General features: G+C 53.6%; 6 pseudogenes; all 6 read right to left on the bottom strand.

Moving 5' to 3' along the window:
• Positions 1-257: 257 nt before the first annotated feature.
• On the bottom strand, positions 258-959 carry LOC128091334 (feather keratin 1-like; annotated as a pseudogene).
• Positions 960-3,918: 2,959 nt separating this feature from the next.
• LOC128091335 (feather keratin 1-like) lies at positions 3,919-4,612 on the bottom strand (annotated as a pseudogene).
• A 3,614-nt stretch (positions 4,613-8,226) lies between these two features.
• LOC128091347 (feather keratin 1-like) lies at positions 8,227-8,879 on the bottom strand (annotated as a pseudogene).
• Positions 8,880-11,635: 2,756 nt separating this feature from the next.
• On the bottom strand, positions 11,636-12,289 carry LOC128091345 (feather keratin 1-like; annotated as a pseudogene).
• Positions 12,290-16,772: 4,483 nt separating this feature from the next.
• On the bottom strand, positions 16,773-17,411 carry LOC128091348 (feather keratin 1-like; annotated as a pseudogene).
• A 3,279-nt stretch (positions 17,412-20,690) lies between these two features.
• Positions 20,691-21,386, bottom strand: LOC128091340 (feather keratin 1-like; annotated as a pseudogene).
• Between the last annotated feature and the right edge of the window lie 1,897 nt (positions 21,387-23,283).

The following is a 23,283-nucleotide window of genomic DNA, read 5'->3' as shown; positions in this document are numbered from 1 at the left end:
TCTGAGGCTGACGTGCAAGAGAACTTTATTGAGGGAGAGACACTAAAAGGAAGGATCCACATGGTGATCGCCAAGTGGAAAGAGCACAATTTCCAGTGCAAGGACAGAGGAAAGTTTAAGCGGTCATGTTTCCAGACAGCCTGGTCTGATGTTGTTCCATGCTTCCCTGTTTCATGCCATGAAAAGAAGAGCCATAGCTGGTGAGCCCATGTGGCATCAGTGACCCAGAGGTGCGTGGTCAGTGCGTGAGGCGCGTTGCAGGGTGCAGGTGTTTGGTGTCAGGGTGTGGGCGCAGGCCCTTAGCAGGGGTAGCGGGCTCTCCCGCCGTTGAAGCAGCCCAGGCCTCCGAAGCCGAAGCCGCCGGAGGAGATGGACACTCCCTGGGCGTCGAGGGCGCTGCCCACGGCAGCTGATGCGGAGGATCCGACGGCGGTGCTCTGGGGGAAGGAGCTGAGGATGGGTCCCGGCAGGGTGACCACGACGGTGGAGGGCTGGATGACGACTTGGGAGTCCTGGCACTGCCTGACACAGGGCTCGTTGCAGCTGTTAGCCAGCGGGGTGGGTCCCCCACTGCAGGGGCGGCAGAGGTTGTAGCAGGACATGGCTGTGGGGTGGAGGGTCTCTGCAAGAGAGGGCGTTGGGTGAGCGGAGGGTGTTAAAGGGTGAGTGAAGCAATGCCATTGGGTTCTCAGTCTGCGGGGAGGCCTGGTTTGGAGTTGTGGGGAGCATGACAGAGAGGAGGTGAAAGGGTTGCAGAGTTTGGGGGCAGAGCAAGGTATGGAGAGTTTGGCCAGGTGGGGTGGCCAAAGAAAGGCAGCAAGGGATTCAGGCTCACCTGGAAGAGCTGAGAGGAGAAGGTGTCAGGAGAGTGGTGTGAGGGAGCGAGGCCCAGGGCCGGCTTTTATGCTGCTGTGTGAGTGCCTGAGGGCTTGGAGAGAGCCTCTGCGCATGGCAGCACTGTGCAGGGTGCAGCTCTTGCATCATCTGGTGTTGCCAGTCATGGGATGTGTGTTCTTCTTCCGGCAACTCTGCCTCTTTGCGTCCTTCTCTTGAGGACGTGTCCTTCTGACAGCAGCGGCACCTTTCAAGTGAGAATGTTGGAGTGTTCTTGCACGTTCGAGTCAGGGCACGCGGAAGTAGTGGCCAAAGCACAGAATGGGAGCAGTGTTGACAGTGAGGTCATTGCTTGGCCTTTGTGCACTCTGCTTTGTGTCTTTGTTGTTAGAGGAGTTGCCAATTCCAGATCTCCTTGGAAGCCTGCTTTTGGCATTCTAGGTATCCTGGTTTTGAAATCATGGCACTTCCCTTTCTGAGATGAATGCCCATGTCATTCCCCAAGGGAACCTATTGGGCGTAATTTCTGTCATCTTCATCAAAGTTATTCTTAATGTTTCCCACCAGATTCTCCTGGAGAAAATCTCCAGCGTGGATCTACAAAAATTCATCATAGGTTGTGTGAACGGGTGGCTCCCAAGTCCAAGTCAGAGGCTTTTTTAGATTTGGTTCCATCAGGCAGGTGACCAGTCTGGTGTCAGATTACCCAGAGCTGCATGTTTGGATCTGTTCTCTTCCATGTCTTACTAAATGATCTGGATGCAGGAGTCAAATGCATACAAATCAAGAAGTTTTTGGATGATCCTGACTAGGGATGAGCTGCTGACTCTCTCAGTATTAGGGAGGCCTTGGGAGAGCTCATGAGAGACCAGGGGGCTGGGCAATCGCCAATGGCACAAAGTTTAATGAGAGCAAGAGCTTGATTCTCCACCTGGCATGGGGATACCTAGGAGATATCTGGGTATTTTGGGGATGAGAGACTAAAGAGCAGCCCCCCAGAAAGAGATCAGGCGGTTCTGTTTGATGGCAAGTTGATTCTGAGTCAGCAGTGTGGCCTGGCAGCCAACATGGCTGACCGTACCTGGGATGCATCGAGATGAGAAGTGCCAGTTGGAGAGGGTAGGGTCATCCCACTCTGCTTTGCTGTGCTGATGCCAGTGGGATGAAGTTGCACAAGACCACGTACCTGGTCCAGCACTTTGGCCACAAAACTCCCAGGGAACGCTGCAGTCTTGGGGCAGAGCGTCTGGAAGGCTGTCTAGAGGAAACGGACCTGGGGGGATTGGTTGATTCTCAACTGAACATGAGCCAGCAGTGTGCCCGTATAACCAAGAGGGCGTCCTGGCTTGTATCAGAAATAGTGTGGCCAGCGGGAGCAGGGAAGCGATCATCCCTCTGTACTCTGCCCTGGTGAGGCCGCAGCTTGAGTGCTGTGTTCGGATGTGGGCCGCTCAGTGCAAGCAAGGCATCAAGGCCCTGGAGTGTGTTGAGGGCTGGAGAATGAGTCAGGTAAGTGGTGTGGAGCACAAGTCTTATGGGGAGCGGCTGAGAGGGCCGAGATTGCTTAGTGTGGAGAAGAGGAGGCTCAGGGGTCACCTTGTGGCTCTCTACAACTACCTGAAAGGAGGTTGTGTTGAGGTGGGGCTTTGTGTCTTCTCCCGGGTAACTAGCGACTGGTCTAGAGGGAATGGCCTCAAGTTGTGGCAGAGGAGATGGAGGTTGGGCATTAGGAAGTACTTCTCTGACAGAGTGATCAGGTGCTGGAACGGGCTGCCCAAGGAGGTGCTGGAGTCACTGACCGTGGATGTCAAGAAACATTTCGATGTTGTAGCGAGGGATGTGGTTTCCTGGGAAACATTGTTGAACGGAGTACGGCTCATCTGAATGTCTTTGCCAACCTTGGTGATTCCGTGATTCTGAGTCCAAAGGCCCTGCTGTGTTGCAGCCACAAATGCTGAGGGTCCAATCTGATGTCTTGTTTGCACTGATGGCAGTTATCTTAGAAAGGTGACGATAATGAGGAGATGATCCAGAAAACGGGGAGAGCTTCATCCCACTCCTGTCTTCAAGAACTGAAGAAGGAAGGTGTGAGGCTCCGCATGCTGGTTGGCCTGACATTAGTCAGTGGGAAGGAGGTGAAGGAAATCCTTGCTGAAAGTACTGCCGAGCACGGAGTGGAGAGGATGTGATGGGAATAGAGAGCACGGATGTACAGCCCCACCTGAGTTTCTTTTTCAGTAACGTGTCCAGCTTTGTGCATGAGGGGCTACAGGGACACTTGATGACTTTGCCATTAGGAAACGCTGGGAGGCTTCCTCACATGATGTGCTGGTAGACACACAATCTGTGATCTACTCAGCGAAATGGATTCTGTGATGGTCTATAAAGTGGCTGAACACAGGAGTCTGGTGGTCTGAGGTCAGTGACACAGAGTCGTGATGTGGTGATTTGATAGCTGTATAAGCCAAGATGAGGAAGTGAGGCCAGTGCTGTTCAGTATCTTCATGAAAAGCCAGGGTGATGGGATTGGAGGTGACTGTGGACAGCCTGCTATTCCTGACTGCTCTTGAGCAGTGCTATTGGACTATTTCCCTTTCTTTGTAGAAGATAATATGTGATGAGCAGAATGCCATCTGCCAGCCACCAGTGCTCTTGTTGACAAGGTGACGTGGTTGCAAGAGGAGGTCGTGGGGCCCTTTTGGACCCAACACGTTCATGTCTAGAGCCATGTCTTTGTAGTGGGTGAAATGGAAAGAGCATTAAGCAAAGGAATGAAGAGGAGGAATCTGATGCTGGCATTCGTGAGAACTTTATTGAGGAAAACACATTATAAGGAAGGATCCACTTGGTGATGACCAAGTGGAAAGGTCACGATATAAGTTGCAGAGACAGAAGGAAGTAAGTGCCCTCATGATTGCAGACGGCCTGTTCTGAGGCAGTTCCCTGCTTGCTTGTTTTGTGCCATGAGAAGAAGATCCATGGCTGGTGTGGCCTTGTGCCATGGGTGAGACGGAGACGTGAGCTCAGTGCGTGAGGCGCATTGCAGGGTGCAGGTGTTTGGTGTCAGGGTGTGGGCGCAGGCCCTTAGCAGGGGTAGCGGGCTCTCCCGCCGTTGAAGCAGCCCAGGCCTCCGAAGCCGAAGCCGCCGGAGGAGATGGACACTCCCTGGGCGTCGAGGGCGCTGCCCACGGCAGCTGATGCGGAGGATCCGACGGCGGTGTTCTGGGGGAAGGAGCTGAGGATGGGTCCCGGCAGGGTGACCACGACGGCAGGAGGCTGGATGACGACTTGGGAGTCCTGGCACTGCCTGACACAGGGCTCGTTGCAGCTGTTAGCCAGCGGGGTGGGTCCCCCACTGCAGGGGCGGCAGAGGTTGTAGCAGGACATGGCTGTGGGGTGGAGGGTCTCTGCAAGAGAGGGTGTTGGGTGAGCGGAGGGTGTTGAGGGGTGAAAGAATCAATGGCATTGGGTTCCCAGGCAGCGGGGAGGCCTGGTTTGGAGTTGTGGGGAGCATGACAGAGAGGAGCTGGAAGGGTTGCAGAGTCTGGGGGCAGAGCGAGGTATGGGGTATGAGGCAGGGGGTGGGAGCAGAGGAGTTGTGGAGAGCTGGGCCTGGTGCGGTGGGTGAAGGAGGGCAGCAGGGTGCAGACTCACCTGGAGGCTTGCAGAGGAGAAGATGTCAGGAGAGTGGTGTGAGGGAGCGAGGCCCAGGGCCGGCTTTTATGCTGCTGTGTGAATGCCTGAGGGCTTGGAGAGAGCCTCTGCGCATGGCAGCGTTGTGCAGTGAGCAGCTGTTGCATGCCAGAGCCTGGCCAGTCATGAGGTGGGGTGTGTTTGCCTTCCCACAACACTTCCTTTTCATTTCCTCGTGTTGTGGGTTTGATCCTTGACCCTGTTGGCATTTTTGAGTGTGACTGGAGTGACGAGGAAGGTGCATCTCTTGGAAGATGTTGGAAGGCTTGTGCAAAGCTTTGGAGGGGTGATGTGGCCTCGTTAGTGATGCCATCGTGTGCTACTCATGCAGTCGTGTTTGTGGCCACTTTGTGAGGTGCGGACCCCATTGCAGGCATCCTTAGAGGGCTGTTCTGTGATTCCCAGGTGCGTTTGGCTTGAGACGCTGCTAGTTGCACTGCACTGCACTCCCTGCCTGCCTTCTACTGAATTTGCTTTCCTTGAGCTTAGTGGTTGTCTTCTGCATTGGGTGTGCTGTGTCAACACCTTGATTCCGTTTTTGCTTTGAAAACTGTGTTTTGGAGCAAGGAGGCAGGCTTTTTTGTGCTGTTTCAGCATCGGGCCATCCATGATGGTTTTGATATCTTTAGACTGAGGAGTGCAATGTGTGGAGTTGAGATGTTGGGGTCGTTTATTGGTGGGTGTGTGAATGGATGAAGCAGCCATGAGCCCCTTCATGACCTCTTCTGGAGAAGATGGAGCAAAGTAGAAAGGGAGGCTGTTGGACGGGATGTGGCTAGGTGTGTGAGGCCTGCTTTCCGGGTGTCAGGCCAGAATGCTGAGGAAGCTGTGTGCAGTGGGTTCAGTGGAGGTGCACAGAGAAGATCAAAGGAGTGGAGCGCGTTTACTGTGAAGAAAGGCTGATGGAGTTGGGCTTGTTCAGCCTGGAGAGAAGTTGGTTCCAGGGAGATCTGAGGGTGGCCTTCCAGTACTTGAAGGGAGCTTTCAGATGGCAGGGGGATCATCTTTTTGCACGGTCTGCTTGCAATAGGAGGATTTAAAGGATTGAGGAGCAATTTGGTTTAGATGTAAGGAAGAACTTCTTGACTCGGGTGCTGGTGAGGCCCTGGCTCAGGCTTCCTGGTCAACTTGTGCCTTGTTATCCCTGGTTTTTCATTCAAGGCCAGGTTGGATGGGGCCCTGTTGGGAGGCCGTCGGCCCACAGAAGGGATGGTGGTTAAGATCCCTTCCAACCTTCACCGTTCCACGTTTTATAATGGTATGATTTCAGGCTTTGTCCCATGCCACGCTCATGCAGAAGCTGAGGCAGTGTGGGTTAGACAAGTGGAGAGCTTCCGAGGTGGATGGAAAGCAGCTGGTGGAAGGCCTGGGCCCAGAGCCTTGTGATGGAGGGCAGCAAGTGTAGTTGGAGGTAAGTTCCTCCTGCTTACCAGTGGACTGTTAAGGATCTCCTCTCCATGCTGTGTGCTGCTCTTGCATCGCGTAGTGTTGCGTGTCATCAGTTATGAGTTGCTCTTCCAACAGTCTGCCTTTGTGCATACCTGAGGACGCGTCCATTTGGCACTGGTGGCACATTCCAAGTGAGAGTACTGGAGGGCAGAGGAGGGATTTGGCACGTTGGTGTCAGAGGATGCGGAAGATTCTGTATCCAAAGCACAGAAAAGGAGTCAGCGAGGTCATGGCTTGGCACTTGTGCAATAGGGTTTGTGCCTTTGTTGTTAGAGGAGCTGCCAATTGCAAACAGCCGTGGGAGCTTGGACTGGGCATTCTGGGTGTCCCAGGTTGGAGAAGATGGCTCTTCCCTTTCTGAAATGAATACCCACGTCATTCCCCAAGGGATCCTAATAGGCGTAATTTCTAAGGATTTCTGCCAAGATTTTCCTAGTTTTTCTCCATATGGTTCTGGGGAAAACGTCCAGCACAGACATAGGCAAAGACAGTAAGCATTGAGTGAACTGTTGCCTCACAAGTCCAACTCAAAGGCTTTTTTCAACTGTGGTTCTGCACCAGAGAGCAGCTGGTATGGAACAACGTTCTAAAGGCTGTGCAGATGCACCATGGCTGCGGGATTTCAAGAAACATTGGGCAATGCCTTCAGATCCACCATTTAATTTTTAAGGAGCACGTTGTGGAGGCATGAGTTGGACTCATATGTTTGTTGTTCAGAATGAGGGTTTCAGTAATTCCTCGGTGAACTCTGAGGACGCAGTCTCTCGTGGGCTGCAGACCTGAGTTGTTTGTGGGGGTATTTGCATCCCAAATGGTAACGGAGTGTGTCGGGCTGTCCGTAGTGAAGAGAGCAATTTTTCTTCATGTTCTTTTTAGGCGTGTGTAATTCTTGGATTTGTGGAGATCAGGAAGGTTCTACATGAGTTGAATGAACCTGTAGAGTTGCACCCATGAGTGGTGAGGGTCTGGTGTGTTGACCATGCTGACATCAATTACGTTGGAAGGATCAGTGGAACGAGAAGCAGTTTCTGTAAACTGTAAGAGACTCTTGCTGTTCCCATCTTAAAGTAATGAAGAATGAAGACGGATGGAAGTTCAGCCTGGTCGGCCTGACATTAGTCCCGGGGAAGGAGGTGGTGGAAATCCTCCCAGAAAGTACAGCCGTGCACAGAATGGCTCAGAAGTTGTTGGAAGTAGAGAACAAAGTTGCACACGCCCACCTCAGATTTTCAGCAGTAAAGTGATTAGTTACGTGCATGAGGGGGTGAAGTGACATTTGATGCCCTTGCCTTTAGGAATGGCTTTGAGGCTTCCTCCCATGACATGCTTTATAGGCAAACTGTCAGCAAACTGCTCAGGTAAGTAGATGCTGAGATGTTCTTAGAAGTGTCTGAAGGCAGGGATCTGGTGGTGTGAGAGGAGTGTCAGAGACCTGATGTGGTGAGTTCAGAGTTGTCCAGGCCAAGACGGGGAAGTGATTGAAAGGGAAGTGAAGAGAATGACGTTCAGTGTCTTCACCAAACGCCTGGGTGCGGGGACTGGACGTGATTGTGGACAGCCTGCTATTGCTGACTGTGCTTGAGCGGGGCTGTTGCACTGTAAGAAATGAAAACGATAGCACAAAAAGAAAGGATTCTGTGACCATGTTTGTTGTCAATCTGAGTGAATCTTGCCCAGGTGGAAAAGGAATCAAGTGTGTGCTGACCCAGAGGTGTTGTATGAGAGAGCATGGGCAGAAGAGCGTCAATGTGGCCACGACTTGATTAGTGTAGGAGTAGATAATGTATTATGTGCTGAAGGCCATGTGCTAGGCACCAAAGCTCTTGTTGGAGGCACGGTTGCAAGAGGAGGTGTTGGGACCCTTTTGTAGCAGACCTGATGGTTTCTAGAGCCATGTCTTTGTATTGGGTGAAGTGGAAAGGGCATTGTGCAAAGCAATGAAGAGGAGGAATCTGAGGCTGACGTGCAAGAGAACTTTATTGAGGGAAAGACACTAAAAGGAAGGATCCACTTGGTGATCGCCAAGTGGAAAGAGCACAATTTCCAGTGCAAGGACAGAGGAAAGTTTAAGCGGTCATGTTTCCAGGCAGCCTGGTCTGATGTTGTTCCATGCTTCCCTGTTTCATGCCATGAATAGAAGAGCCATAGCTGGTGAGCCGATGTGGCATCAGTGACCCAGAGGTGCGTGGTCAGTGCGTGAGGCGCGTTGCAGGGTGCAGGTGTTTGGTGTCAGGGTGTGGGCGCAGGCCCTTAGCAGGGGTAGCGGGCTCTCCCGCCGTTGAAGCAGCCCAGGCCTCCGAAGCCGAAGCCGCCGGAGGAGATGGACACTCCCTGGGCGTCGAGGGCGCTGCCCACGGCAGCTGATGCGGAGGATCCGACGGCGGTGCTCTGGGGGAAGGAGCTGAGGATGGGTCCCGGCAGGGTGACCACGACGGCAGGAGGCTGGATGACGACTTGGGAGTCCTGGCACTGCCTGACACAGGGCTCGTTGCAGCTGTTAGCCAGCGGGGTGGGTCCGCAGGGGCGGCAGAGGTTGTAGCAGGACATGGCTGTGGGTGGAGGGTCTCTGCAAGAGAGGGAGTTGGGTGAGCGGAGGGTGTTAAGGGGTGAGTGAAGCAATGGCGTTGGGTTCCCAGGCAGCGGGGAGGCCTGGTTTGCAGTTGTGGGGAGAATGACAGAGAGGAGGTGGAAGGGTTGCAGAGTCTGGGGGCTGAGCAAGATATGGAGAGTTTGGCCAGGTGGGGTGGAGAAAGAAAGGCAGCGGAAGGTTCAGGCTCACCTGGAGGCTTGCAGAGGAGAAGGTGTCAGGAGAGTGGTGTGAGGGAGGGAGGCCCAGGGCCGGCTTTTATGCTGCTGTGTGAGTGCCTGAGGGCTTGGAGAGAGCCTCTGCGCATGGCAGCGTTGTGCAGTGAGCAGCTCTTGCGTGCCAATGCTTGACCAGTGATGACACGATGTGTTTTTGTCTTCCACAAATGCTGCCTTTTCATTTCCTTCTCTTGTGGTTTTGTTCCTTTGACCCTGTTGGTAGTGTTCACGTGGGACTGGTATTTGAGTCCATACGTGCTGAAAGTGTGAGTGGTGGGTGGGTATCAGGAGTGAGGTCACCGTGTGGCACTTGTGGTGGTTTGTGGCTGTGTTATGAGGTGTGTACGCCATGTCCTGGCATCCTTGTTAAGCTGCTCCAGGCTTCTGTGCCTCTTGGGCTTTATTGCCACTGGAATTGCATTCCCTCCTTCCTTGCCTTTTGTCCCACGTGACAAAGCAGTCTTCAGCCCATCTCTCTCTCCCCCTGGGAGCGCTGCCTGCTCAGGTGTCTGCTGCCCCTGGTGCCTGCAGAGGTGCAGCCGCAGAAAGGAGGCTGCCTGCTGTGCGCCTGGGGTGGACAACCAGAGCAGGATGCTGTCCGTGTGGGGCTGTGTCAGAGCTGACAGGGCTTTTGGAGTTGGGAGTACTGCCTTAGTCCCAGAAAGGTCCCAGTGTCCTCTCTCTATGCCACCCTTATTGGGGATCATTCAGATGGAAGCCTGAGCTTTGGTCTGACACAGTGCCATCTGGAGTTCCCTTTGTGCTGCCCGGTGGGATGTGGGAAAGATGCATGCTGCCGGTTGCTGGGTCAAATGAAGAAGTTGTGCTCCTGGGTGTGCAAAAGTGTACAGGAGCTGACAAGTTTCTCCCACAGATGCTGAGGGACGTGCCTGATGTCTTTGTAAGGCCCTTTTCAGTTGACCCTGTAAGGTCCTGGTGAATCGGAGTGATTCCTGAAGAATGGAAGAGACTCATCTCCCTCCTGCGTTCAAGAAATGAAGAAGGAAGTTCAGAGGAACTTCAGGCTGGTTGACCTGATGTTAGTCAGTGGGGAGGAGGTGAAGGCAATCCTCGCAGAAGGCAGTGGATTTACACAGCCTCCTCAGTTTCCTCTACACTGAAGTGATGTGCCTGGTGGATGACGGGGGGCCGTGACAGTTGATTGCCTTGCCTTTAGTAAAGGCATTGAGGCTTCCTCCCATGGCGCGATCCCAGAGAAACTGTCAAAGAGGACGCAGGGGTGGGCTTGAAAGTGGCTGAATGCAGCGGTGTGGTGAAGTGCCCCGATTGTGTCAAGGCTCGGTAGTAAGGCCAGCACTGTTCAGCGCCTGCATGAAAAAGCTGGGCGGTGGTAGAGATCCCAGTGAGTTTGCAAATGGTAGAAGATGGGAAGGAGCAGCAGATGGCCCAGGTGAATAGTCCTCGTTTGTGAAGGATGTGGAGAGGCTGGGTTGTGTGTCACAGAGGGACATCCAGAGGCAGCAGGAGAGGAAAGTGAAGTCGTGCAGATGGGAAGCAGTAACAGGGAGCAATGGAAATGAGAGGGTGGCAGCCAGCTTTGCTGTGATGGACCTGGGTTTTGCTGTTGGCGAGCAAGGTGATGGTAGGGCAACAACGCAGCCGTGTGACAAAAGAGTTCGTCGTTCTCCAGAAGGCCGTTGGGAAGAGCATCGCTAGCACGCTGGAGGATGCACTCTTTTATTTCTGTTTAGTGCAGGTGGTTCAAGTTTAAGTTTCTCAGGTGGAAGAAAGACATGGCTATGGTGGAGCAGTTCCAGTGCAGGGCTTCCCCAGTGCTGATGGGCCTGGAGCTTCCTTACGATGTGGAGAAGCTGAGACAGCAGGCAGTTTTGAGTCGGGACACAAGGATACTCTTGATAGATCTTGTCCTTGCGTATAAATCCCAGATGTTAGGGAAGGATGAGAAGAGAGCCAGCCCTTTTGCATGACCGTCTGCTGCCAGAAGAAAGGACAGTGGACAGCACTGAATTTGAACCTTCCTTGGAAGAGAAAGGAAGCTTTTCCCAGTGTGAGGGAGGCAAGTGGTAGAACAGGTTACCCAGCAGAATAATTGGTGTAGTCCCTGTCCTTTGAGGTACTGAAAATATGGGCAGTGTTCCCTGTCTGACGGCTGTACCTGAGTGTGCTTGAGCGGGACAGTAGGACAGCGTGGTCACTACAAATTCTTTAACAGGTAAAGGATTCTGTGTCTGTGGTTTTTTGGTCATTATAGGAGAATTCTGCTGGGGTGTGCTGCCATGGAGAAGTTGTTTCAGTGGACATGGGCAGAAGGGCATTGGTGTGCCCAAGAGTTTGTGTGTGCAAGCATAGATGTTGCGTGATGTGCTGGAAGCCCAGTCGCTGCCCCAACTGTCCTTGCTGGTACCATTTGTGGCAGGGGAGGTCATGGAGCCCTCTTGGTCCCATTCTAATGGCCTCTTGAGCCGTGTCTTTTGAATGGGAGAAGTGTGAAGAGCATTTGCTGAAGAAAGGATGGAGAGAATTGTGAGGCTGGTGTGCAAGAGGACTTTATTGAGGAAAATACATGAAAGGAAGGAGCACGAAGACTGAAAGCCAAGGCCTTAAGTGCATGTAGCATGACCATCAGCATCACTGTAGAGAAAGAAAAGGATTTAGAGAAGTACGTTCAAGATATTAAATTTTTCAGAGGCCCTCCTTGTAAGCAGTGTTGTCAGGTCCCCTTCCCTGCTTGCTTCTTTGTTACGAGGAATGACGAGCCATGGTTGAAGAGGTGCTGATGCCATGTGCTGTCAGTGACCCAGAGGTGCGTGGTCAGTGCGTGAGGCGCGTTGCAGGGTGCAGGTGTTTGGTGTCAGGGTGTGGGCGCAGGCCCTTAGCAGGGGTAGCGGGCTCTCCCGCCGTTGAAGCAGCCCAGGCCTCCGAAGCCGAAGCCGCCGGAGGAGATGGACACTCCCTGGGCGTCGAGGGCGCTGCCCACGGCAGCTGATGCGGAGGATCCGACGGCGGTGCTCTGGGGGAAGGAGCTGAGGATGGGTCCCGGCAGGGTGACCACGACGGCAGGAGGCTGGATGACGACTTGGGAGTCCTGGCACTGCCTGACACAGGGCTCGTTGCAGCTGTTAGCCAGCGGGGTGGGTCCGCAGGGGCGGCAGAGGTTGTAGCAGGACATGGCTGTGGGGTGGAGGGTCTCTGCAAGAGAGGGGATTGGGTGAGCGGAGGGTGTTAAGGGGTGAGGGAAGCAAAGCCGTTGGGTTCCCAGGCAGCGGGGAGGCCTGGTTTGGGGTTGTGGGGAGCATGACAGAGAGGAGGTGGAAGGGTTGCAGAGTTCGGTGGTAAAGCAAGGAATGGAGAGTTTGGCCAGGTGGGGTGGCCAAAGAAAGGCAACAAGGGATTCAGGCTCACCTGGAGGTTTGCAGAGGAGAAGGTGTCAGGAGAGTGGTGTGAGGGAGCGAGGCGCAGGGCCGGCTTTTATGCTGCTGTGTGAGTGCCTGAGGGCTTGGAGAGAGCCTCTGCGCATGGCAGCACTGTGCAGGGTGCAGCTCTTGCATCACCTGGTGTTGCCAGTCATGGGATGTGTGTTCTTCTTCCGGCAACTCTGCCTCTTTGCGTCCTTCTCTTGAGGACGTGTCCTTCTGACAGCAGCGGCACCTTTCAAGTGACAATGTTGGAGTGTTCTTGCACGTTCGAGTCAGGGCACGCGGAAGTAGTGGCCAAAGCACAGAATGGGAGCAGTGTTGACAGTGAGGTCATTGGCCTTTGTGCACTCTGCTTTGTGTCTTTGTTGTTAGAGGAGTTGCCAATTCCAGATCTCCTTGGAAGCCTGCTCTGGGCATTCTAGGTATCCTGGTTTTGAAATCATGGCACTTCCCTTTCAGAGATGAGTGCCCATGTCATTCCCCAAGGGAACCTATTGGGCGTAATTTCTGTCATCTTCATCAAAGTTATTCTTAATGTTTCCCACCAGATTCTCCTGGAGAAAATCTCCAGCGTGGATCTACAAAAATTCATCATAGGTTGTGTGAACGGGTGGCTCCCAAGTCCAAGTCAGAGGCTTTTTTAGATTTGGTTCCATCAGGCAGGTGACCAGTCTGGTGTCAGATTACCCAGAGCTGCATGTTTGGATCTGTTCTCTTCCATGTCTTACTAAATGATCTGGATGCAGGAGTCAAATGCATGCAAATCAAGAAGTTTTTGGATGATCCTGACTAGGGATGAGCTGCTGACTCTCTCAGTATTAGGGAGGCCTTGGGAGAGCTCTTGAGAGACCAGGGGGCTGGGCAATCGCCAATGGCACAAAGTTTAATGAGGGTCCAATCTGATGTCTTGTTTGCACTAATGGCAGTTATCTTAGAAAGGTCACAATAATGAGGAGATGATCCAGAAAACGGGAAGAGCTTCATCCCACTCCTGTCTTCAAGAACTGAAGAAGGAAGGTGTGAGGCTCTGCATGCTGGTTAGCCTGACATTAGTCAGTGGGAAGGAGGTGAAGGAAATCCTTGCTGAAAGTACTGCTGAGCACGGAGTGGATAGGATGTGATGGGAATAGAGAACACGGATGTACAGCCCCACCGGAGTTTCTTTTTCACTGACGTGTCCAGCTTTGTGTATGAGGGGCTACAGGGACACTTGATGACTTTGCCATTAGGAAACGCTGGGAGGCTTCCTCACATGATGTGCTGGTAGACACACAATCTGTGATCTCCTCAGGGAAATGGATTCTGTGATGGTCTATAAAGTGGCTGAACACAAGGTTCTGGTGGTCTGAGGTCAGTGACACAGAGTCATGATTTGATAGCTGTATAAGCCAAGAAGAGGAAGAGAGGCCAGTGCTGTTCAGTATCTTCATGAAAAGCCAGGGTGATGGGACTGGAGCTGACTTTGGACACCCTGCTATTCCTGACTGCTCTTGAGCAGTGCAATTGGACTATTTCCCTTTCTTTGTAGAAGATAATATGTGATGAGGAGAATGCCATCTGCCAGCCACCAGTGCTCTTGTTGACAAGGTGACGTGGTTGCAAGAGGAGGTCGTGGGGCCCTTTTGGACCCAACACGTTCATGTCTAGAGCCATGTCTTTGTAGTGGGTGAAATGGAAAGAGTATTAAGCAAAGGAATGAAGAGGAGGAATCTGATGCTGACGTGCAAGAGAACTTTATTGAGGAGAACACACTGAAAGGAAGGATCCACTTGGTGATCATCAAGTGGAAACGTCACGATGTAAGGTGCAAAGACAGAAGGAAGTAAGTGCCCTCATGATTGCAGACGGCCTGTTCTGAGGCTGTTCCCTGCTTGCTTGTTTTGTGCCATGAGAAGAAGATCCATGGCTGGTGTGGCCTTGTGCCATGGGTGAGACGGAGACGTGAGCTCAGTGCGTGAGGCGCGTTGCAGGGTGCAGGTGTTTGGTGTCAGGGTGTGGGCGCAGGCCCTTAGCAGGGGTAGCGGGCTCTCCCGCCGTTGAAGCAGCCCAGGCCTCCGAAGCCGAAGCCGCCGGAGGAGATGGACACTCCCTGGGCGTCGAGGGCGCTGCCCACGGCAGCTGATGCGGAGGATCCGACGGCGGTGCTCTGGGGGAAGGAGCTGAGGATGGGTCCCGGCAGGGTGACCACGACGGTGGAGGGCTGGATGACGACTTGGGAGTCCTGGCACTGCCTGACACAGGGCTCGTTGCAGCTGTTAGCCAGCGGGGTGGGTCCCCCACTGCAGGGGCGGCAGAGGTTGTAGCAGGACATGACTGTGGGTGGAGGGTCTGTGCAAGAGAGGGTGTTGGGTGAGTGCAGGGTGTTAAGGGGTGAGGGAAGCAAAGCCGTTGGGTTCCCAGGCAGCAAGGAGGCCTGGTTTGGGGTTGTGGGGACCATGACAGAGAGGAGGTGAAAGGGTTGCAGAGTTTGGGGGCAGAGCAGGGTATGAAGAGTTAGGCCAGGTGTGGTGGCCAAAGAAAGGCAGCAAGGGATTCAGGCTCACCTGGAAGAGCTGAGAGGAGAAGGTGTCAGGAGAGTGGTGTGAGGGAGCGAGGCCCAGGGCCGGCTTTTATGCTGCTGTGTGAGTGCCTGAGGGCTTGCAGAGAGCCTCTGCGCATGGCAGCGTTGTGCAGTGAGCAGCTCTTGCGTGCCAGAGCCTGGCCAGTCATGAGGTGGGGTGTGTTTGCCTTCCACAGCTCTCCCTTTTCATTACCTTTTGTTGTGGATTTGATCCTTTGACCTTGTCAGCAGTTTTTAAGGGAAAATGACAATTTTGTTGCATTTACTTGGAAGGTGTGTCTCATGATGGTGGCTGGGAGATGCACGTCAGGCATGGAAGAGTTGTGGTCTCAGGTGTGAGGTCACAGCGTAGCACTGATGTAGGGTGGTTTGTGTGGTGCCTTGTGTGGTGAGGATCCCATTTCGAGGTATGGAAGCCTGAAGCAGACGCTGTGGGATCCCTGTGGAGTCGAATGTCAGTTGGCTGAGGCCGTTTCTCTGCATGGCCTTTGATGGTTGCCGTGAGGATTTGGAGATTGCACAGGGAAATTGGAAGCATGCATGCTACGTGGAGATGCAGCCGTGAGCCGCTCCCGGCCATGTGGTCAAGCACATGGCTGAAGGTTGCAGGCCGTAGAATGATAGAATGATAGAATCGCAAGGTTGGAAAGGACCGAATAGATCATCTAGTCCAACCGTCCTCCCACCACCACTGCTACCACAGGCCACTAAATCATATCTCATGCCCCCGTTCAGCTGAGGTGAGTGCTCTGTGGCTTGCTGCTGAGGTGAATGGCGCTTGTTGCTAAGGAAGATGAAGAGAAGTAGGGTGGACGTGCTCAAGGCTGTGAGGTCGGCCTGCTTCTCCCCATGAATGCTGAGGGAGCCATGAGATGTCCTTGCAAGGGTGCCGTCATTTGTTTTGGAGAGATCAGAGCGCCTGGGAGGGGCTTGTGATGTGCGGGACAGAGCTCATAGCCCTGCTGTCTTGAATGAGAAGGAAGAAGGAAGAATGGCAAAATAGATATCTGTGGAAGTGTCCTGTGCCGCTGGGGAAGTGAAGAGGAAATCCCGGACTGTGTTGCCATATGCCAGAGGAAGAAGAACATGATGGGGAGTGCTCAATGTGGATAGCTGTCATGGGATTCCCTCCGACTGGCTAAGAAGTGGTGGGAATAGAGAGCACGAAAGGGCAAACCTACCTGTGTTTTTCTACTTTGAAGTGAGCAGCTTTGCGCATGAGGGCGTGCAGTGCCTTTGCCTTTAGCGAAGGCTTTGAGGTTTTCTCCCTGGATGTGCTGATGGGCAAAGTGTGTGCGATCTGTACAGGGAAATGGATGCTGAGTTGGTCTGTAAAGTGGCTGAACACAAGGGTCTGGTGGTCTGAGGCGAGTGACACAGAGTCGTGATGTTGTGAGTTCGTAGCTGTTTTGGCCAAGACTGGGAAGTGAGGCCAGTGCTGTTCACTATCGTCATGAAAAGCCAGGGTGATGGGACTGGAGCTGACTGTGGACAGCCTGCTATTCCTGACTGCTCTTGAGCGGTGCTATTGGACTATTTCCCTTTCTTTGTAGAAGATAATATGTGATGAGCAGAATGCCATCTGCCAGCCACCAGTGCTCTTGTTGACAAGGTGACGTGGTTGCAAGAGGAGGTCGCGGGGCCCTTTTGGACCCAACACATTCATTTCTAGAGCCATGTCATTGTAGTGGGTGAAATGGAAAGAGCATTAAGCAAAGGAATGAAGAGGAGGAATCTTCTGCTGGCATGCATGAGAACTTTATTGAGGAAAACACATTATAAGGAAGGATCCACTTGGTGATGACCAAGTGGAAAGCTGACGATGTAAGGTGCAGAGACAGAAGGAAGTAAGTGCCCTCATGATTGCAGACGGCCTGTTCTGAGGCTGTTCCCTGCTTGCTTGTTTTGTGCCATGAGAAGAAGATCCATGGCTGGTGTGGCCTTGTGCCATGCGTGAGACGGAGACGTGAGCTCAGTGCGTGAGGCGCGTTGCAGGGTGCAGGTGTTTGGTGTCAGGGTGTGGGCGCAGGCCCTTAGCAGGGGTAGCGGGCTCTCCCGCCGTTGAAGCAGCCCAGGCCTCCGAAGCCGAAGCCGCCGGAGGAGATGGACACTCCCTGGGCGTCGAGGGCGCTGCCCACGGCAGCTGATGCGGAGGATCCGACGGCGGTGTTCTGGGGGAAGGAGCTGAGGATGGGTCCCGGCAGGGTGACCACGACGGTGGAGGGCTGGATGACGACTTGGGAGTCCTGGCACTGCCTGACACAGGGCTCGTTGCAGCTGTTAGCCAGCGGGGTGGGTCCGCAGGGGCGGCAGAGGTTGTAGCAGGACATGGCTGTGGGGTGGAGGGTCTGTGCAAGAGAGGTTGTTGTGTTAGTTGGGGGTTTTGTGAGTGTAAGGAGCTGTGCTGCGGTGACCAAGGGAGAAGGGAGAAGTGGGTTCAGGTGCAGGGAGTGTGGCAGTGGGGTGGTGCAAGATCTGGAGGCAGAGGAGTTGTGGAGAACTTGGGCAGGTGGGGCAGGGATTGAAGGGAATGGGGTTGCAGGCTCACCTGGAAGAACACAGAGGAGAAGGTGTCAGGAGAGTGGTGTGAGGGAGGGAGGCCCAGGGCCGGCTTTTATGCTGCTGTGTGAGTGCCTGAGGGCTTGGAGAGAGCCTCTGCGCATGGCAGCGTTGTGCAGTGAGCAGCTCTTGCGTGCCAGAGCCTGGCCAGTCATGAGGTGGGGTGTGTTTGCCTTCCCACAACACTTCCTTTTCATTTCCTCGTGTTGTGGGTTTGATCCTTGACCCTGTTGGCACTTTTGAGTGTGACTGGAGTGACGAGGAAGGTGCATCTCTTGGAAGATGTTGGAAGGCTTGTGCAAAGCTTTGGAGGAGTGATGTGGTCTCGTTAGTGATGCCATCGTGTGCTACTCATGCAGTCATGTTTGTGGCCACTTTGTGAGGTGCGGACCCCATTGCAGGCATCCTTAGAGGGCTGTTCTGTGATTCCCAGGTGCATTTGGCTTGAGATGCTGCTAGTTGCACTGCACTGCACTCCCTGCCTGCCTTCTACTGAATTTGCTTTCCTTGTGCTTAGTGGTTGTCTTCTGCATTGGGTGTGCTGTGTCAACACCTTGATTCCGTTTTTGCTTTGAAAATTGTATTTTGGTGCAAGGAGGCAGGCTTTTTTGTGCTGTTTCAGTATCGGGCCATCCACGATGGTTTTAATATCTTTAGACTGAGGAGTGCAATGTGTGGAGTTGAGATGTTGGGGTCGTTTATTGGTGGGTGTGCGAATGGATGAAGCAGCCATGAGCCCCTTCATGACCTCTTCTGGAGAAGATGGAGCAAAGTAGAAAGAGGGGCTGTTGAACGGGATGTGCCTAGGTGTGTGAGGCCTGCTTTCCGGGTGTCAGGCCGGAATGCTGAGGAAGCTGTGTGCAGTGGGTTCAGTGGAGGTGCACAGAGAAGATCAAAGGAGTGGAGCGCGTTTACTGTGAAGAAAGGCTGATGGAGTTGGTCTTGTTCAGCCTGGAGAGGAGTTGGTTCCAGGGAGATCTGATGGTGGCCTTCCAGTACTTGAAGGGAGCTTTCAGGTGGGAGGGGAATCATCTTTTTACACGGTCTGCTTGCAATAGGAGGATTTAAAGGATTGAGGAGCAATTTGGTTTAGATGTAAGGAAGAACTTCTTGACTCGGGTGCTGGTGAGGCCCTGGCACAGGCTGCCCGGTCAACTTGTGCCTTATTCATCCCTGGGGGCATTCGAGGCCAGGTTGGATGGGGCCCTGTTGGGAGGCCGTTAGCCCACAGAAGGGATTTTGGTTAAGATCCCTTCCAACCTTCCCCTTTCCACGTTTTATAATGGTATGATTTGAGGCTGTGTCCCATGCCACGCTCATGCAGAAGCTGAGGCAGTGTGGGTTAGACAAGTGGAGAGCTTCCGAGGTGGACGGAAAGCAGCTGGTGGAAGGCCTGGGCCCAGAGCCTTGTGATGGAGGGCAGCAAGTGTAGTTGGAGGTAAGTTCCTCCTGCTTACCAGTGGACTGTTAAGGATCTCCTCTCCATGCTGCGTGCTGCTCTTGCATTGCGGAGTGTTGCGTGTCATCAGTTATGAGTTGCTCTTCCAACAGTCTGCCTTTGTGCATACCTGAGGACGCGTCCATTTGGCACTGGTGGCACATTCCAAGTGAGAGTACTGGAGGGCAGAGGAGGGATTTGGCACGTTGGTGTCAGAGGATGCGGAAGATTCTGTGTCCAAAGCACAGAAAAGGAGTCAGCGAGGTCATGGCTTGGCTCTTGTGCAATATGGTTTGTGCCTTTGTTGTTAGAGGAGCTGCCAATTGCAAACAGCCGTGGGAGCTTGGACTGGGCATTCTGGGTGTCCCAGGTTGGAGAAGATGGCTCTTCCCTTTCTGAAATGAATACCCACGTCATTCCCCAAGGGATCCCAATAGGCGTAATTTCTAAGGATTTCTGCCAAGATTTTCCTAGTTTTTCTCCATATGGTTCTGGGGAAAACGTCTAGCACAGATATAGGCAAAGACAGTAAGCGTTGAGTGAACTGTTGCCTCACAAGTCCAACTCAAAGGCTTTTTTCAACTGTGGTTCTGCACCAGAGAGCAGTGGGCATGGAACAGGGTTCTAAACGCTGTGCAGATGCACCATGGCTGCGGGATTTCAAGAAACATTGGGCAATGCCTTCAGATCCACCATTTAATTTTTAAGGAGCACGTTGTGGAGGCATGAGTTGGACTCAGGTATCCTTGCGGGTCCCTTCCAACATCCCCATCCTTGGGTATTGTCTGATTCCACTGCATTTGTTCCCTCCCTGTGCTCGTTGAGCTGGTTAGCCAGCCTTTAGCTCTTGTCTTCCCCACTGGGCGTGCTGCATGGCTGGCTGGATGCCCCTTGATGTTGGAAGGCTGTATCTGGGAGAAAGGAGGCTGCCTGTTTTGTGCCATGCCTGCTTGGGGCCCTCCTTGGAGCTGTCCAAGCAGGCAGGGGAGGGCTGTTTGTGAGAGCAGGACGCTGTCCTCACATGCCTGGTGCAGGGCTAGCATGCTGTGTGATGTCAGGACTGCTGCACTGGAATTCCCTTTTCCTGGGGGGAAATCACACACATTCACAGCGTGGACGTCAGTCTGGCACAGTTCTTGATGGGGGTCTGCTGGGCTGGTTGGTGAGATCTGGGATGAGCTGTGAGGGTGACGAGGCAGAGGGTGAGTGGGTCTGTCAGAAAGGGCGGGTTGGTGAAACACAGCAGTTGAGTTGAGTGTCAAGGAGTGAGGCTATTTTCTTGCCCTGCATTTGTTGTTCAGAATGAGGATTGGAGTAATCCCTAGGTGAACTCTGTGGATGCAGTCTGTCATGGTCTGAGGTGACTGTGGTGATATTTGTGTCCAAAGGGTAAATGAATGTGTTGGACTGTCCATAGTCAAGAGAGTATATGTTCTTCATGTGTGCTGACCCAGAGGTGTTGTATGAGAGAGCATGGGCAGAAGAGCGTCAATGTGGCCAAGACTTGATTAGTGTAGGAGTAGATAATGTATTATGTGCTGAAGGCCATGTGCTAGGCACCAAAGCTCTTGTTGGAGGCACGGGTGCAAGAGGAGGTTGTTGGGACCCTTTTGTAGCAGACCTGATGGTTTCTCGAGCCGTGTCTTTGTAGTGAGTGAAGTGGAAAGGGCATTGTGCAAAGCAATGAAGAGGAGGAATCTGAGGCTGACGTGCAAGAGAACTTTATTGAGGGAGAGACACTAAAAGGAAGGATCCACTTGGTGATCGCCAAGTGGAAAGAGCACAATTTCCAGTGCAAGGACAGAGGAAAGTTTAAGCGGTCATGTTTCCAGGCAGCCTGGTCTGATGTTGTTCCATGCTTCCCTGTTTCGTGCCCTGAAAAGAAGAGCCATAGCTGGTGATCCCATGTGGCATCAGTGACCCAGAGGTGCCTGGTCAGTGCGTGAGGCGCGTTGCAGGGTGCAGGTGTTTGGTGTCAGGGTGTGGGCGCAGGCCCTTAGCAGGGGTAGCGGGCTCTCCCGCCGTTGAAGCAGCCCAGGCCTCCGAAGCCGAAGCCGCCGGAGGAGATGGACACTCCCTGGGCGTCGAGGGCGCTGCCCACGGCAGCTGATGCGGAGGATCCGACGGCGGTGCTCTGGGGGAAGGAGCTGAGGATGGGTCCCGGCAGGGTGACCACGACGGCAGGAGGCTGGATGACGACTTGGGAGTCCTGGCACTGCCTGACACAGGGCTCGTTGCAGCTGTTAGCCAGCGGGGTGGGTCCGCAGGGGCGGCAGAGGTTGTAGCAGGACATGGCTGTGGGGTGGAGGGTCTGTGCAAGAGAGGGTGTTGGGTGAGCGGAGGGTGTTAAGGGGTGAGGGAAGCAATGGCGTTGGGTTCCCAGGCAGCGGGGAGGCCTGGTTTGGGGTTGTGGGGAGCATGACAGAGAGGAGGTGGAAGGGTTGCAGAGTCTGGGGGCAGAGCAAGATATGGAGAGTTTGGCCAGGTGGGGTGGAGAAAGAAAGGCAGCGGAAGGTTCAGGCTCACCTGGAGGCTTGCAGAGGAGAAGGTGTCAGGAGAGTGGTGTGAGGGAGGGAGGCCCAGGGCCGGCTTTTATGCTGCTGTGTGAGTGCTTGAGGGCTTGGAGAGAGCCTCTGCGCATGGCAGCGTTGTGCAGTGAGCAGCTCTTGCGTGCCAATGCTTGACCAGTGATGACACGATGTGTTTTTGTCTTCCACAAATGCTGCCTTTTCATTTCCTTCTCTTGTGGTTTTGTTCCTTTGACCCTGTTGGCAGTGTTCACGTGGGACTGGTATTTGAGTCCATACGTGCTGAAAGTGTGAGTGGTGGGTGGGTATCAGGAGTGAGGTCACCGTGTGGCACTTGTGGTGGTGGTTTGTGGCTGTGTTGTGAGGTGTGTACGCCATGTCCTGGCATCCTTGTTAAGCTGCTCCAGGCTTCTGTGCCTCTTGGGCTTTATTGCCACTGGAATTGCATTCCCTCCTTCCTTGCCTTTTGTCCCACGTGACAAAGCAGTCTTCAGCCCATCTCTCTCTCCCCCTGGGAGCGCTGCCTGCTCAGGTGTCTGCTGCCCCTGGTGCCTGCAGAGGTGCAGCCGCAGACAGGAGGCTGCCTGCTGTGCGCCTGGGGTGGACAACCAGAGCAGGATGCTGTCCGTGTGGGGCTGTGTCAGAGCTGACAGGGCTTTTGGAGTTGGGAGTACTGCCTTAGTCCCAGAAAGGTCCCAGTGTCCTCTCTCTATGCCACCCTTATTGGGGATCATTCAGATGGAAGCCTGGGCTTTGGTCTGACACAGTGCCATCTGGAGTTCCCTTTGTGCTGCCCGGTGGGATGTGGGAAAGATGCATGCTGCCGGTTGCTGGGTCAAATGAAGAAGTTGTGCTCCTGGGTGTGCAAAAGTGTACAGGAGCTGACAAGTTTCTCCCACAGATGCTGAGGGACGCGCCTGATGTCTTTGTAAGGCCCTTTCAGTTGACCCTGTAAGGTCCTGGTGAATCGGAGTGATTCCTGAAGAATGGAAGAGACTCATCTCCCTCCTGCGTTCAAGAAATGAAGAAGGAAGTTTAGAGGAACTTCAGGCTGGTTGACCTGATGTTAGTCAGTGGGGAGGAGGTGAAGGCAATCCTCGCAGAAAGCAGTGGATTTACACAGCCACCTCAGTTTCCTCTACACTGAAGTGATGTGCCTGGTGGATGACGGGGGGCCGTGACAGTTGATTGCCTTGCCTTTAGTAAAGGCATTGAGGCTTCCTCCCATGGCGCGATCCCAGAGAAACTGTCAAAGAGGACGCAGGGGTGGGCTTGAATGTGGCTGAATGCAGCGGTGTGGTGAAGTGCCCCGATTGTGTCAAGGCTCGGTAGTAAGGCCAGCACTGTTCAGCGCCTGCATGAAAAAGCTGGGCGATGGTAGAGATCCCAGTGAGTTTGCAAATGGTAGAAGATGGGAAGGAGCAGCAGATGGCCCAGGTGAATAGTCCTCGTTTGTGAAGGATGTGGAGAGGCTGGGTTGTGTGTCACAGAGGGACATCCAGAGGCAGCAGGAGAGGAAAGTGAAGTCGTGCAGGTGGGAAGCAGTAACAGGGAGCAATGGAAATGAGAGGGTGGCAGCCAGCTCTGCTGAGAAGGACCTGGGTTTTGCTGTTGGCGAGCAAGGTGATGGTAGGGCAACAACGCAGCCGTGTGACAAAAGAGTTCATCGTTCTCCAGAAGGCCGTTGGGAAGTGCATCGCTAGCACGCTGGAGGATGCACTCTTTTATTTCTGTTTAGTGCAGGTGGTTCAAGTTTAAGTTTCCCAGGTGGAAGACAGACATGGCTATGGTGGAGCAGTTCCAGTGCAGGGTTTCCCCAGTGCTGATGGGCCTGGAGCTTCCTTACGATGTGGAGAAGCTGAGACAGCAGGCAGTATTGAGTCGGGACACAAGGATACTCTTGATAGATCTTGTCCTTGCGTATAAATCCCAGATGTTAGGGAAGGATGAGAAGAGAGCCAGCCCTTTTGCATGACCGTCTGCTGCCAGAAGAAAGGACAGTGGACAGCACTGAATTTG

The sequence above is a fragment of the Tympanuchus pallidicinctus genome, unplaced genomic scaffold (assembly GCF_026119805.1).
Source record: "Tympanuchus pallidicinctus isolate F22 unplaced genomic scaffold, pur_lepc_1.0 scaffold5, whole genome shotgun sequence".
Taxonomy (NCBI): domain Eukaryota; kingdom Metazoa; phylum Chordata; class Aves; order Galliformes; family Phasianidae; genus Tympanuchus; species Tympanuchus pallidicinctus.
The sequence above is the reverse complement of the archived record's forward strand: the minus strand, read 5'-3'. Positions and strand labels throughout refer to the sequence as shown.